Genomic DNA, 17,705 nt, shown 5'->3' with positions numbered 1-17,705 from the left:
ACAGTACATGTCCAAAGATACAGCAGGTATTTTATTAGCCATCTGTAGATAGGTCTGGTAGTAGTATAGACAGTTCTCATCTGAGCTGGTCATGGGGAAGTCATTTTATCTTGTCCAAACAATCACATTTTAATCTTTTTTTGTTCCCTGTTCTGCTCACTTGTTTGTGCAACAGAAGAAAAGGGAAAGGAAAAAGCATCTACTTCTATCCAAACTTTTCTGTGTCACCGTGTTCTTGAGGTTGTGAGAAGGCAGCAGCCCAGCTGTTGAACACATGAGACTCTCCTCTAGGGACAAGAGCAAATCTTTTCCATTGTGTAAATATGCCATTTGTGCATGAAAAACTGCGATGGCCTAAACTTTATCCAGCTGCCACTACTGCATGTCTACTGGAGTCTTGAGATTTGAACTGTGGATGCTGTGCTCTGCCTCTCCCCGCACATAAATGTGTTACCTGAGTCCTTCCCTGCCATCTGGGAAAGGTGAAGAAACTGCCTTACAAGGGAGGGGAAAATGAAGGATTAAAACTACCCACTCAGGGGTGCAGCAGTTAATGCAATACCTGTATTTTTTTACCCCTGGATATGATGGGGAAAACTTTTAATTTTCTGCAATAAAGATTGCCCATTTTTGAGTAGGGGTGCATAGTTTATGGCGCCCTGTTCCATATTTGGTGCTCAGAGAACTTGGCGTCTAGTTTATGGATGTAGGTGCTTTGTACAGTAGCCACAAGTGAAATTGGATGGCATAATATAGGCACACAAATTTTCAGGCCTCTTGAATATAAAGATAAATAAAAACATTTCGTAATCGAATTATTTTCTTAATACTGCCCATTTGCAGCATTGAAGGATTGGGGAGAACGTGTTGGAGAACCAGAATTTTCAAAGGCAGTGCTCTCGTAATAGGTCAATCTGGTTTCTTATATATCTGAAGAGAACACAGAATGAGAACAATGATGAGCACATGGTTTCAATGAGAAGACACACTTATGCCTAGAAACTAAGAGGATAGTTTTGGACAAAGAAAAGATAATAAATCTTTGATGAATTAAGACAGGTTACTGACTTCGGAGAGATCTTAGTTTGATGCAAAACTCTAATTCTTTTGGCTAGGTGACTGTCTGGAGAAGATGTTTTCAGACTTCAGTGTTTCTATATTGATCAGTGTGATCTATTTTTAAATACAAATGAGGCTGTACTGTATGCAGAGGTAGAACACTGAGACCGTTATTGATTCAAACATTTAAGTAATTAGTGGGAAAAGCAAAATGATCCTAAAAATATTAAAATTTGGTATAGAGATGATACAGTAAATTTTCCATCACTCATAAACCACAATGCATATCTATATACACTTAAGAGAGTTTAATAGTATCACAGAACATGAGATAATGAAGGAAATTCAAAGATAAAGCCAGAATTCCATCCTGAGCTAGAACTGTGTATAAAGGATAGGGCAGAATCAGGCTTCAACTTAAATTTTCCTCCATTCATCAGCTAATATGCCAGTGTAACCCACAAACCTCCTGGGTGTGGTGCTCTGTCCTATCTAGTGGCACCAAGACCACTCAGAAATTAATGAGTCTGCTCTACAGCCTTAGCTAAGGGCCATGTGGCTTTTAGCTCATGCAGTAGAGGCTCATGCATTTCGCTCCAGAAGTTCGATCCTGCCCGTCAATAACCGGGGTCCGTCGGTGTTACACCAGTATCACAATAATATTATTTAATAATAATATTATCTAATACTTCATAATATTTTATATCCCTAGATCTCCACATGCTTCAAAAAATGTAGGGATTTACCCCCATTTTACAGATGGGAAAACTGAGGGTCAGAAAGTTTAAGTGACATGACCACATGACCCAGATCCTCAAAAGTATTTTGATTTCAATGGAGGTTAGGAGCCTAAGTACCTTAGATCTGGGCCTTAGTGTCTGTGTCTCATCTTCCCATCTGTAAAATAAGGGTAATAGCACTGCCCTGCCTCACAGAGATGTTGAGAGGATAAAAACATTAAAGATAGTGAGGTGCTCTGATACTGTGGCAATGGGGGCCATATAAGCACCTAAAATAGATAGATAAGTTAGGCTCCTAAACCTATATTAAGATAACTAAGTATAGGTTTTTTTTAGTTTCTTAAATATAGAATTAAAAGCCTAACTTTAGGTATGTAGGACTGAATATTTTGGCCAGAATGTCAGTTCCAGTGTGCCCCAGCTCTCCATCTCCAAAGAGGGAATAATCATCTTTCCCTGCCTAACAAGGGTTTTGTGAGGATAAATTCATTGTTGTGCGTGAGGTCCTCAGACACCACAAGTGATGGAGGCCATATAATTACCTACTTAGAGAGGTGGTCTCTGGGTAAGGTCCATAGCCAAAACACAGAAACCAGCAAACCATTTATTTTGGGGGATTGTACAATTAGGAATAGCACACTGCTGAAATAATAAGCAGTGTGAAATCAAATCATCAGTGGATAATTTTATGGCTGCAGACATACATTTACCAAGACCAGATGGCTATAAAATCAGTCCCCTTGTTTCTACAGTGTAATTTTTTACTGCTTGAGTTGTATTTAATGTTGAATAGATTCCTAGGGTGTATTTAGCAGCCAAATTCTGTTGCTCTTGTAAGTTATTTCCCTTGACTACAAAAGCTGCTATTCCACTTGAACAGCGCTGTGCCATGTATTGTATAGTAAGTTGCCATTTGATTTTTTGATATCTATGGTTAAGTATGTTGTCTGTCTCTATTTGGCAGAATTATTAAAACATAACAAAAAAGTATTAAAACAACCCTCTGGTTAATGGTATTCTGCCATTCTAAAAGGTACAAAGATTGCATCTGTGTTATAATGTATCATATTTTAATTTGAAGTTGGGGTATATGGTGTAACCCTTAAGCATCTAGATGAAAACTTACACAAACAGTCACGCAGAAGATTTCATTAGCGATATGCACCAAAGATCATTATTGTTATTTTTTTTAATAGACAGGGGAAGAATTAGTCTTTAGTATATACTGTATCTATGGTGCAACAATTGCATAATATTCTGTCTCCCAGCCAGTTTCCACCATTAAGTCAAGGTGAACAGTCTTGCACTTCTTATTGATGCATGCTCAGATCCTGGTATATGTTTCTTTCTCCCTACCAGTTAAGTTACTGAGCTAATCCCTACTGAATGTAGGGAAAGAAGATTCATACATTCTATCCTCTGAGATCTCTGGGGCAGAGACTATATTTAGTTTTTATTTCTGGATCATGCTGAGTATACAGTCAGTGCCAACAGAATAAATCATCATCAACAACTGATATTTTTGTATAAGCAAACTGTTCTCCAGTGTATGCTCCCACTGCTCTGAGCGTATTAAAGAGGTAAATTTGAGAAACCTTCAAAGTGAAGAGTATGAGCTGAAACTTAAAAACTACAAAAAGAAAAGGAGTACTTGTGGCACCTTAGAGACTAACCAATTTATTTGAGCATGAGCTTTCGTGAGCTACAGCTCACTTCATCAGATGTTTACCGTGGAAACTGCAGCAGACTTTATATACACACAGAGAATATGAAACAATACCTCCTCCCACCCCACTGTCCTGCTGGTAATAGCTTATCTAAAATGATCAACAGGTGGGCCATTTCCAGCACAAATCCAGGTTTTCTCACCCTCCACCCCCCCACACAAATTCACTCTCCTGCTGGTGCTAGCCCATCCAAAGTGACAACTCTTTACATAATCAAGTCGGGCTATTTCCTGCATAGATCAAGGTTTTCTCACATCCCCCCCACCCCCATACACACACAAACTCACTCTCCTGCTGGTAATAGCTCATCTAAACTGACCACTCTCAAGTTTAAATCATCATCTGGACCCATGGAAAAGAAGCCCTTGAGGAATTCCACCATGATTTCAACAATTTCCATCCCACCACCAACCTCAGCCTGGTCCAGTCCACACAAGAGATCCACTTCCTGGACACTACAGTGCTAATAAACAATGGCCACATAAACACCACCCTATACCGGAAACCTACTGACCGCTATTCCTACCTGCATGCCTCCAGCTTTCACCCTGACCACACCACACGATCCATCGTCTACAGCCAAGCTCTGCGATACAACCGCATTTGCTCCAACCCCTCAGACAGAGACAAACACCTACAAGATCTCTGTCAAGCTTTCTTACAACTACAATACCCACCTGCAGAAGTAAAGAGACAGATTGATAGAGCCAGAAGAGTTCCCAGAAGTTACCTACTACAGGACAGGCCTAACAAAGAAAATAACAGAACGCCACTAGCGGTCACCTTCAGCCCCCAACTAAAACCCCTCCAACGCATTATTAAGGATCTACAACCTATCCTAAAGGATGACCCAACACTCTCACAAGTCTTGGGAGACAGGCCAGTCCTTGCTTACAGACAGCCCCGCAACCTGAAGCAAATACTCACCAACAACCACATACCACACAACAGAACCACTAACCCAGGAACTTTTCCTTGCAACAAAGCCCGTTGCCAATTGTGCCCACATATCTATTCAGGGGACACCATCACAGGGCCTAATAACATCAGCCACACTATCAGAGGCTCGTTCACCTGCACATCCACCAATGTGATATATGCCATCATGTGCCAGCAATGCCCCTCTGCCATGTACATTGGTCAAACTGGACAGTCTCTACGTAAAAGAATAAATGGACACAAATCAGATGTCAAGAATTATAACATTCATAAACCAGTCGGAGAACACTTCAATCTCTCTGGTCACGCAATCACAGACATGAAGGTCGCTATCTTAAAACAAAAAAACTTCAAATCCAGACTCCAGCGAGAAACTGCTGAATTGGAATTCATTTGCAAATTGGATACTATTAATTTAGGCTTAAATAGAGACTGGGAGTGGCTAAGTCATTATGCAAGGTAGCCTGTTTCCTCTTGTTTTTTCCTACCCCCCCCCCCCAGATGTTCTGGTTTAACTTGGATTTAAACTTGAGAGTGGTCAGTTTAGATGAGCTATTACCAGCAGGAGAGTGAGTTTGTGTGTGTATGGGGGTGGGGGGGATGTGAGAAAACCTTGATCTATGCAGGAAATAGCCCGACTTGATTATGTAAAGAGTTGTCACTTTGGATGGGCTAGCACCAGCAGGAGAGTGAATTTGTGTGGGGGGGTGGAGGGTGAGAAAACCTGGATTTGTGCTGGAAATGGCCCACCTGTTGATCATTTTAGATAAGCTATTACCAGCAGGACAGTGGGGTGGGAGGAGGTATTGTTTCATATTCTCTGTGTGTATATAAAGTCTGCTGCAGTTTCCACGGTAAACATCTGATGAAGTGAGCTGTAGCTCACGAAAGCTCATGCTCAAATAAATTGGTTAGTCTCTAAGGTGCCACAAGTACTCCTTTTCTTTTTGCGAATACAGACTAACACGGCTGTTCCTCTGAAACCTGTCATTATTAAAAACTACAGTATTTATTTTATGTCCATATATACTGATAACAGAGGCATTCGGCTTAGGCATTAACTAATCTAATTTATAAATCAATGGAGATGTTTTGATTTTTTTTTTAAAACAAACATGAATTCACAAAATGTTTCAGTGTCACAAAATGTGGACTTTTTTCACCACTCCACCCACAAAAAAAGTTGTGGATGAAAATTTTTTGCCCAGCTCTATCCAAATCTCATAAGCAGCTTTTGAAAACCTCTGCCCAAAGTTCAAACCTGCAGCTCTCTTTCAGCACTGTCAGAAATGAGGCTAAGAGCAGAAATGTTACTGTTTGGCAGATATTTCTTTCTTCAGGGCTTTACTCTGCTTTCATTGAAGTCAATGTCAAATTTCCCATTGATTTCAATGGGAACAGGTCTCTGTTCTGCAGCTAGTTATCAATAATTTGCTGTAACTGGCATAAAAAAGGCCAGGCATAGCAGAAGCATGGTGCAAAATTCCAGATCATTATTGTTACTTTTGTTTTTAACAGACAAGGAAAGTTATTCAAGATGAAACATTTATCTTTACACAGTATATCTGTGATGGCAATAATTGCACAGTAAACTGTACCCGAGTCAGAATCCATTATTTTCAAAGTCATAAAGTCCTTATCTACACTGATCTGATGTAGCTTTTAATGTCAGCAGATACTAATGATGGGTGAATCTCAAATAGTTGTTTGGATAACTACCCAGAATATTAAATGTATACTCACGCTTCTCTGAACTTCCTTGGTATTAAAGCTAAGATGGAAATCTTGTGAGATCATTTCCTGGCCTGAAATTTTCTGCACTTCCTGATTGCATCTAAGCTAATATGGAGAGAACATATCCTGCGGTTTCCTAGTATCACTGCTTCCTGTCCTGGCCAGAACTAGTACATCCTATGAAGAGGACATACAAACAAAGGGCTAAACCCTCTGGTTCTAATACAACAAAACTCCCAACTGAAGACTGCAGAATTTCATCCAAATACAGTAGAGGACAAAATCCAGCAGCTTTTACTCAGTCCCCATTCAGCAGTTTATTGTGCCATTTGGGCACAGTTCAGAGTAAAGAACAGCACATATCCAGAGAGAGTCCTGGGAGGCATTCTGTCTCAAAAGGTTAAAATGTCTTTTGGAGCTCCTGGCTGGCTGGAAATGGCCTCCTTTATGGGGTGTGGTTGACCTGCCTAGCAGGCCAGAGCATAGCATGGCAGAGTCATGTTCTTTCCTTTTCCTTGCCCTCTTTGTGGCACCAGATGCCTCTGGGAAGAAGGGGAAAAAACAGCTATTCCCAAGCACAGGGGCTGTGATTCCACTTTTCTGTTTGTGGGCTACTAAAATGGGGGTACCCCATTTGCCCTTCACACTGTATATAAGGGACAGCAAGAATTTGTCCTGCGATAACAACATTCACATTGAAGGCAGTGGAGATTCTGACTGACTAAAGACTTGGCCTAACGAAGAGCTAGCCAATTCTTTTTCCAAACCTCAAATAAATCTTGGGTTTGGTTTGGTGTGAGTTTTGGGTTGGCTCTTGGTTCATCTCCTGCAAGAAACTCAGAGCAGAAACAGTGACTCCTCTCTCTCCCTACAGATGGGAGATCCTTTAGAGTCTAAATCCACCACCTATAGTGCTCCTCACAGGGACTCAGCGTGTCTGGAGCACAACCCGCAATCAGGGCCAGGGAGTCAAACTGATTGAGGGGCCAAACAAAATCTAAGGACCTCAGGATTTGGTCTAATAGCTCTCCAAAATGATTTGTTGATTCCTTACCAAAAAGTGGCACCACAAAGGTCAGATACAGATGACATACCACACAGGCCATCCCATTGCTACGACTGCCACCAAGGGTTTTGTCTGTGACCTACTCCACACCTACCGTGGTGATAGCATTAAACGTGCACTGTATTTAACGTTATTTGCTCTACAGGGGTGTGGAAAACCCAATAAGCTAGGAATGCTATTTAAATTCACAGAGAAAACTTCAATTCACAAAGGAAGATAACTCAAGGCTATTTATTTTCTTCTTCTGATATTGAGTTTGTGAACCTTTCATCTGTGTCCAGAATAGACTAAGCCAACACATTCCTTTCTAGTGAAACATCTCTCAAAGCTTGAAATGCTAATGATTGGGGCACTACTACTGCATGCAAACATGTTCCGGATTTCCATGCTTGCATCATTTTGATGCACCGAGTCAATCATATGGGGGTATCTTTTTGGTTTAACTGATTTCTTTTGCTGAACACATTTGGAAGTTTGTACCAGAGAGATTATTATTAGGGGTGAGATTATTATTATCTTGAGCACAACTCCTCGGCTGTTAACACAGTCACTCTGTTGTGTGGATGCAGCCTAACTTCACTGCCAGTCCTTCCACGCCTTCCCACAGTTCCTCCCCTGGGCCCAGAAAGCACAGACAAATCCTCCCAGAATTCACTGGGAAACAGTTCCTAGAACAGCTCCATTTACTGCAGAGTAAAGAACCATGGGCCGCTGCGACCCAGAAGTTTTAGTGTCACACTTCATGAGTCCAGCACCGGTGTGGACACAACAGTGCGAGTGTTACTTCACAGTGTGGCTGCTCTTACTTGAGCTAGGCTAGCTCACATTAGACAATGAGTGTTCACTCTGCGGTGAGGACATACCCTCAGACATTGAGCCTCCAGGATTTTTGAGGCTACATAGGAAAACCAAAACAGTAGGCCACTTCCTTCATTTTTCTATTTTAAAAGCCTCTTTTGCTTTGTTGCCATCAGACAGATTCATTGAATTCATTGTTTTGCTTTTAAATCAATTCAAAGTTGAAGCTTCAATTCGAGCACCCAGGGGAAAATGGAAACAGCAATGCCAGCTCTGGTCACTGCTGAGCAAATTCCATTAGCATGAAAACTATTTTTCTAACTTCTTTTTGCCTTTGAGTGCTTCAGCCATCAGGCTTAAATGATGGATTCTAACACTTTCAAGTAGACAAGTGCAGATCACACAAGGACTCTGGTGTCAGGCAACATTTAAAATTAATGAATTCAGCCATTCAAATTCCCAGTAATTTCAGCACAGTTTCAATTGTTCAGCTGAGGAGAAACATGGACTGTATTCTGGGAATGAAACTATGATGTTCTGCATTCCTGCAGTTCACCTGAAGATTTGCCCTTTGTGAGTTCTTTTAACTTAAATTCCCTGACTCCTGTGCTATAATTACAAAGTATTGTTTCAGGGCCAGATTTCCAAAAGAGCTCAGCTCCCATTTAGGCATCTAAATGGAATGGTCTGATTTTCAAAATGCTGAGAATGCAGGAGAACACTGAGAATGTTGGGCAGATTTTTCAAAAGGGTCCCATATTTTGAAAATACGTTCTCTAAAGCCTTGCAACTCAACCCAAACCTGATGGGACCTGACTTCAAGTGTCAAGTTCAGGCTGGAAAACAACCCAACCTGCTTGGGTTAGCTCGGTTCTGATTAACTTTTCCTACCCACGGATCAACACATCGGCGGCTGTGTGTCCCACTCCTGCCGATCACCGCCCCCTTGCCGCACTGTGTGTGCAGTAGAGTTGCAGCAACTCTGGCTCCGCAGTACCCACACAGTGCAGAAGGGGGCAGTGGCCAGCTGGCACTGGACATGCAGTTGCCCCCACACTGACTCCTCAGGCAGGAGGCAGCCTTGATCGCAGTGCAGACTCAGGTTCAGGAGGAAGCATCGGGATTGGATCAGAAAATAGCTCAACCTGCTTAAGTCAGGTTGCGTGGGCTTGGGTTGAACTGAGCTTAAAAATTAGGCCAAGCAAACCCCTAATCTCTGCTACTTTTAGGTGTCTAAATGGGACCTGAGCTCTTTTGCAAATCATGCCGCTTATTTAGGGGCCTATATGGAGGCTGTTGGCTTTTTCTTCTTTTTAAGGCATCTTTTCATTTAGAAATTTTAATTAATTCACACTAGAAAAGGATTTAAAAGGAGAGCGAAAAGTCAAAATCAGAACAAAACATTTCAAAATAATTGAAATGGAACATCTGAGTTGACCTGCTCTGAACAAATTTTCAAATTTTTGGTTTGTGAAAATTTGAGATACTGACTTTTTGTCCCAATTTGGGACACTAAAAGTTTTTGATCTCAAAAAAACAGGAAAACTGTTTCCTACCCTGGCTACTGTTTATGTATGTTCCCATCAAAAGAGATTTGTTCAAGCCTTCCTCCTGTTTATAAAACTTCTCATTAAACAATCGAGAATCCTATGACTGGTAAATAATAGTGCAAATAATGACCTATGAAGAGAGAATTGAAAAGCCACAATAGCTTCCTTTCAGCCCCATCTGACTAGGCACAATGGAGAATCAAGTCCAATTTATCTGCCACAAATGGCTAAAAAAACAGAGTCCCTGGATTTTCAGCTGGAGATTCAAGGATAGTCCACATCTGCGTCTGGGTTCTTGACATGGGGTTCATAACCAGCCTGCCCTTCCTATTCTGCTAAATGGGATTCTGGCTAGTTCCCTGCTAGATGGGAGGGGAATTCTCAGTAGAAAACACTGTGCGACAGCAAAGAGATTTTAAAGGAAATAGGTGGCGATATAATTTAGAAGTCAATGAGATGTGTGCATGGTGTCCTGTGAGGAACGTGGAGTGACAGAGAAGTGACCGTCAGTATACAAGGGGACTCTGATGCCCGTGACAGGCTTCTATAATGCAGTGAGACAGGAAAATGACTAAAGGGATACACTGCGGCTGCAAATCACTGATTCACTCTCATCAAAAGCAAAGGAAGGGTCACACTGCAAAGTCAGTAGGGAATTACTGTCAAGGTCCAAGCTATGCCTGACAATGGCAGAAAATATCATAATCAGGCTGCAGCTAAATGTTGGTGCTGTGATGTTCTTCTGAAAGTGTTTTTTCACTGGTTAGCTGGTGACACTGCCCCTAGCAACTGGAGAGGAGAATCATGGCCTAGACCAGTGGGTTTCAAAATTTTTAGGCTGTGTACTCCTTTCCAAATAATGTTGTCTATTACATACCCCCATCGGAGATAAGGTCATAATATACCTATGATTAGATTGCCAAGTCTTACTAAATAAAATGCATTGTCTACCATTACAGGATTTTTTCATGTATCCCCTGACTAGAGCTCCCGTACCCCAGTTTGAAAACCCCTGTCCTAGACACATTTTGTGACATATTATTGATGTACCATGAGCGGTGAGCAGTGCAGGATCTATGGCATACAGTTGAGCAGTTTTGATTCCATCCAGGAGATGGCAAACACACACACACACACAAACTCATTACCATACTAAGATTAGCAGATTTGCTAAACCCGAGCTGATTTGCCAACAGTAACCTGTAGATCTTTTAATCATTGACATTTTTGCTTTTACCCATGGGTTCATAGCTGCTCTCACCCTTTGGTGATGAAACACAGTTTCTATTAACATTCCTCCTTTTTGCTTTCCATCTGAGCAGTTCTTGCTCTGAGCTTACCCAGGGAAATCCGCAATCAAAGAAATCACAAGAGTTTGGGCTGAACACTGCTCTTTGTTAGAACAACCCTCACCTCCCCTAAATTACTAAAATAATCTATGTTAGTAAAATAAGCTTTAAAAGGCTTTTAAGCTAAAGCATTGTGAAGAGACAGGGACTTGGCTTGCATTCCTGGAGCAACCGATAGGAATTTGGGCTTGGTGCAGCTGTTACTGGGTAAAGAGCTATGGCCTATGTTCTGCATGAGGCCAGACCAGCTGATCACAATGGTCCCTTCTAGTCTTAAAACGCATGAATCTAGGTGTGCAAGTAGGCAGGATCAGACCCTGAAGAGACAAATCCCGGAAAAGAAGAATGTCCTCTCACAGATGGAGTTTATTCTCCTCTCACTCGCCCAGATATAAGAACATAAGAATGGCCATTCTGGGTCAGACCAATGGTCCATCTAGCTCTGCCTTCTGACAGTGGTCAGTGCCAGGCGTCTCAGAGGGAAAGAACAGAACAGGGCAGTTGAGTGATCCATCCTGTCGTCCAGTCCCAGCTTCTGGTTGTCAAGAAGTTTAGGGTCACCCGGCGCATGGGGTTGCATCCCTGATCACCTGGGCTAATTGCCCTTGTTGGACTTATCCTTCGTGAACTTAAATTCTTTTTTTGAACCGAGTGATACTTTTGACCTCATCCCTTGGCAGTGAGCTCCACAGGTTGTCTGTGCATTGTGTGAAAAAGTACTTCCTTTTGTTTGTTTTAAACCTGCTGCCTATTAATTTCATTGGGTGACCCCCTGGTTCCTGTGTTATTTGAAGGGGGTCACTTTCTCCACACCATTTATGATTTTATAGACCTCTATCATATCCCCCCCCTTCATTGTCACTAAATGAAACGTATTGAATCAAGGGGAGTTTTGCCACTGATGTCAATGGGACCAGGATTTCACCCTGTATCGCCACTATCATCAATGGGTTCCTCAGTGTGAGAAGAGCATCAGGCCCTTGCTATCTAGTACATGATCAACTTCTTGATCTCTAAAAAGTTTCCTGACAATAACATCCATGCTTTCTCTCCCAGCTACATAGAATGGCATGAAATTACCCAGGGGAACTATACATTATTTTTTTCTCTTAATAACCACATAAAATCAATTTTCCATGCCACATCAAAGCTTAAGGTGGTACCTCCGCCTTCCAGTGTCAAGTAACACATTGGCCAGCACAGGCCAAAATAATTAAAATAAATTTCCTCTTGGGCTTAGACAAATTGAGAGCCAACGGATATATCCTGTATAACATGCCAAAAGCTGGCTCCAGCCACATTCCCCAGGCTCTTTATAATCCCTCTGAAAAATTTGAAAGCAAATATTTGAATATGTAAAATACAGTTTATTGGAACAGCATGCAGGCCAAAAAAATAGTCGCTTCAAAGTTAATAAATATAAAGGAGTTTTGAGAACAAAAAAAAAAGCTATAAAATACTTAAATAAACATGATTTCAAAGCTGGCTTGCGTTTGTTTGTAATGCTTGTCAGTCTTAATCAGCAGACGCAGTTATATATTTAACAAAGCAACTTTACTAGGGGTGGGGCAAAATATCAAAGCTGATTGGGAGATTTCAAGAGGTTGCGAACCTAGGGAAAATGTGTTCCACTTTCTGAAACGCTGCCTTATTTCAGCCTGATCAGTTCTTTTCCTGATTGTGGGGGGAAATCAGAAAGGCAAGACAGTGAGGGGTCTGGCACAAAAACACGGGTCTGCTTTTGCTGGAGCCAACAGAAGTTTTGCCATTGAATTTAACAGGAACCAAGATCGGGCCCTTTAAGAACCCTGGCTGAGATTCCAAGCTGTACCCCTGGCTGGCACAGGAAAGAACTCTCAGTTCCAGGGGATGGAGACGAAACGTGGCATGATGCCACTTTTGTGCCAGCCCTGTTCTGGATTGTTTCCAGGGTGGCACAACCCCTGGTATAACTTAAGCAGAATGTGTGGAGGTTGGGGGGATGCCCTAAGTTACACAGTAGCAGCCGTATTAGTCTGTATTCGCAAAAAGAAAAGGAGTACTTGTGGCACCTTGGAGACTAACCAGTTTATTTGAGCATGAGCTTTCATGAACAAAGCTCACCGATGAAGTGAGCTGTAGCCCACGAAAGCTTATGCTCAAATAAATTGGTTAGTCTCTAAGGTGCCACAAGTACTCCTTTTCTTTTTCCTAAGTTACACTGTTGCTACTACCAAGAATGCCTCATAGCGCACAGTGCTACAGGTCTGCCCTCTGCTACCCCTGACTCCCACCCTCAGCACACCTTTATGTCAGGGCTTGCAGTGAGAGGGCTTCTCAGGGCAGCAAAGAGCCGGCATATGGCTGAGGGAGTTCTTCCTTGTCCAACTGCAGGGCTTATATGCTGTTGCAGTGTACACAGGCTGCTGCAGGAGGGAGAATCCCTCCCCAAGTTTTCATGGCCCACTCATATAGAGGCCTGCCCTTTCTTGCTCCCACTGTATGAGGGAAAATAAACTCTGCGGGTTAATGAACCAGATATTCAGCTGGCAGAGCTCCAAAGACTTCACAGACTTGTCAGTATGACCCCACAGGTGCTGCATGCCAGCCAGGGCACTCCTGCTGGTTGCCGCCATGTAACCCCACTTGGGAATTACCCACCATTTTGACTGAAGCACGATGCCTCACCACAGCTCCCTTCTGATGGGGAGATGCTCTGCGCCATCCCCAACACAGCGTGTATCTTTATTTACTGCCGTTCGTTCTTCCTTGATGGGATCCTAGAACATGTACCAGGGAAATCACTGAATTCTGGCATCAAAGTGTTAAACATAGAAACCAGATTATCTGTGTCTCTCTCTTTTTCAAGGAAAATGGCCTGTCCCATCAGTGTTCATTTAAAAAAAAACACACCAAAGGAAGGGGAAAATCTTTGATTATTTGGCTGGTTTGAGTTGCTTCTAAATTCACCCCAAATCTTGGATGCATTTTGTGGTAGGTACACCCTGCTCTTAGTTTAATTGTAGAATATTTTGCAGCCTAGATTTTCGATGAACACGGAATGCAGTATTCCAAAGCAATGCAATATTCCAGTGTATATGCTATAGACACATTTAAGAAAACCAGATGACTTTTTTTCTGTGCAGAATGTATATAATTATATAGATATATCAACTTAAGCCTGATCCTGAATCCTCACTGAAATCAATGGGAGTTTTGGTTGCACAAAGAATGAAGAAAGGGGTCCTAGTTTATAGCTTTTAATTAACTGTTTGCTTTCCAACAGCAATAACCGAGGAGCCCTCTAGAAAACAATTTCTTCCCTATTTCTTCAGTATATCCAAAAAGCAGAAACATTATTACATTTAAGAAAATATTAACAGTATTACTATTGCTTCTGTATAAACTTAAAAATGTCATGATTTTAGGAGATGAAGTATTGTCTTCAATGGATAAAAGCCAAAAAGAATAATAAGGAAACTATTAACAGAAGAAAGCACAGCACAGGAAAATAGAACACAAACATGTTTTCTATTTTATCTGCTTTTAAAACAGAAAGATTAGAAAATACAACTTTCCCTAAGATCCACTGCCTCCCTCTCCCACACAACCATGCATTCCGTAATAGTCTTTACAATTTAGCCACCTCAGCCCTGCATGAAACAATCAGAGGTGAGTAATTATGTCAAGCAATTATTTAAATTTGGTAAAGTCACCAACAGTCTTATGTCTACACTGCAATTAAACTCCTGCTGCTGGCCTGTGTCTCCTGACTCTGGCTCGCAGAGCTCAGGATAGGGGCTGTAAAACTGCAGAGTAATGAAAATGGGAGCATGGTCTTTGAGAGGACTGCAGGATTGGGTGCTAGAAGGAACAAGTGATATTGGTTAGCATGTTTATAATGTCAAAAATCATTCTTGGCATGCTGTAGATTGCATATAGTTGATTTTTAAGGAACTACAGTTCACAGATTGATGAAGGTTTCTCTCTTATCCTTATTTTTAGCAGATATGTCAGCTTTCAAAAAAAAAAAAAAAAGCTTTACCAACAATGAAGAAATCATATACAAGTAGAGGTTCAACAACTTCTAGGAGCCGAGAATTGTTTGATTTATAGAGTGAAAACCAGATGTATTTTCCTGGAATATCAGTATTATTTCGTAACTCCATAAGTAGATTCTGTCTACATTATCCAGATTGACTAAGTACTTTACACACAATTCAGACCAATTTTCTTTCTGAAGTATTTTCTCAGACAAAATTATAAACAAATGTAGTGGAGTGATGAAAGATGCTTTTTTTCCCCCGATATGTTGGTGAGATTATTGTAAACATCCCTATATTTTCCCTATGTGAGCTGCTTTTTGAACAGTTTTCTCTCTCTCTCTCTGCCTCTGTTATTCATAACTGCTGTCCCCTGTGGACTACTGAATGTGGTAAATAAAAGTGCCTGTTTACTGAGTGACAAGTCTGTATATATCCAAGGCTCCTAGTCTTTCAGATGTTTGCAGCAAACTACAATCCTCGATAAATCTTTACAGACCACTACGATGAATAATATTTATGGATGCATTTTTGAGGCTAGTGAAATGTGGGGAGAGGGGAACTGTGGCTGCTCGCGGCGCCACTCACATGTTTTCCTTATATGTGTCCTATAGCCTATTTTGCACACGTGTCCCAAATCGGCATGATTTTCAATCTCAAACGAACATATGGCATTGAATGAGATACACTGAAATCCAAGGAAATCTGCTTATGGCTTATTCCACTGAGAAAAATTATGGTGTGTGACCTTTACCTCAGTGCTGAGTCTTCAGCTAGGTCCTCTGCACAATTTAAGCCCCGCACTAGTGTTAGGGGGCTTATTCCTTCACTCACTTACTTCCCTGGTCCTTCTCGCATGAACAGAGAGCAACAAAACCCGAAGTCCAAAGGTGCAAACAATTCGATGTTTATTGGGGTGAACTTCCAGCAAGCATGATTCCAGTTTCCTTCCTTAGTATCCTCCTTCCCAGTTCTGACACCACAGAGCCTTACACCTGTGTCCCTGTTCCCATTCCTACCCTTAGCCAAACATGATTCCAACTTCCTTACTCCCATTCCCTGTTCCCATTTCCCCCACACTTCCTGATTGACTGCAGACTATGTAGTAAAACTTGAGTTCTGCTTAACTATACCTTAACCAATCATTTTCCTGAAATTTAACTAACCAATCCTAACATATCGTAACATGATTATGTAACCAATTATATCCCACCACCTTAATTAGTTTACACCCAGCAAAATTAAGTATATAGCAGACAGGAACAATCACAGAACCAGACAGAGATTATACAGACAAACAATAGCAAAGTGGGAACTATAATGACAAAACAATACAGAAGTGAGGATTTCACATCCCAGCTATTGATAAGTGAGTTCTTGCCAGACAGGATGCTATCAAACTAAGTTTCCTTTTACATTTTCTAGGCACTTCCCTTGCTCTGGAGGCGATAGGCATTATCAGGACAGGACTGTATTCCTAACAGCCCAATAGCACCTTATTTCAATGTGACTAGTTTGGAATGTGAGGATGTGACCAGTCGCTTCCCAGCTTATGGCTGCCTCTGTTGCTTAGCCAAAGGCCTTAGCCTAAGAACAGGGCCTCAGACTGTCACAATAAGAGAAGGCCCTTACACCGGCAGACAGTGATTTTGATTCTTTCTTTTATACCTCTATAATTAGGTAAGTGATAAGAATACACCTACATTCTTAGAGTATAGGCCTTTACAGACAGGCCTGAATAGCTATATCCTAACAACTAGGGTTGAATTTCACCATCTACGGGCCAGATTCTGAGTCCTTTATTCATATTACTCCACGAATAGTTGCACTGGGCCAAATTCTTTCCTGATGTCTCTTCCCTGAAGTCAGTGGGGTTTTGCCACTGAGAGAATTTGCCCCATCGAGTTCAGTGGAGTTATTTGTATGCAGGAATATCCAAACCTGGCTCCAAATGGAAGCTCTGGAATAGCAGAGTGCACTAAGCAATAGACTGAAAAAACACTCAGGGCAGGTCTACACTTAAAAAAATGCATCGACACAGCTTCTCCCGTTGGTGTAGTTAATCCACCTCTGTGAGACGGGGTAGCTATGTCAACAGAAGCAGCCCTCCTGCCATCATAGCACTGTCTATACTGGAGGTTAGGTCAGTTTAAATGTGCCACTCAGGGGTATGGATTTTTCATACCCCGGAATGAATAGAACATAAGAATGGCCATGCGGGGTCAGACCAAAGGTCCACCTAGCCCAGTATCCTGTCTTCCAACAGTGGCCAATGCCGGGGGTCCCAGAGGGAATGAACAGTACAGGTAATCATCATGTGATCTATTCCCTGTTGCCCATTCCCAGCTTCTGGCAAACAGAGGCTAGGGATACCATCCCTGCCCATCCTGTCTAATAGCCATTAATGGACCTTCCTCCATGAATTTATCTAGTTCTTTTTTGAACCCTGTTATAAGTCTTGGTCTTCACAACATCCTCTGGCAAAGAGTTCCACAGGTTGATTTTGCATTGTGTGAAGAAATACTTCCTTGTGTTTGTTTTAAACCTGCTGCCTATTAATTTCATTTGGTAGCCCCTAGTCCTTGTGTTATGAGAAGGAGTAAATAACACTTTCCAAGCTGAAAAGTCCCAATCTTATTAATTTCTCTGTGACAGGTTGGACCCCCTGGAAAGTCACCTGATGTGCTGAGATACCACTGAGTCTACCTGGTTCTGACAGCA

Source organism: Caretta caretta, chromosome 12, assembly GCF_965140235.1.
Source record: "Caretta caretta isolate rCarCar2 chromosome 12, rCarCar1.hap1, whole genome shotgun sequence".
Taxonomy (NCBI): domain Eukaryota; kingdom Metazoa; phylum Chordata; order Testudines; family Cheloniidae; genus Caretta; species Caretta caretta.
Note: the sequence above shows the minus strand (reverse complement) of the source record.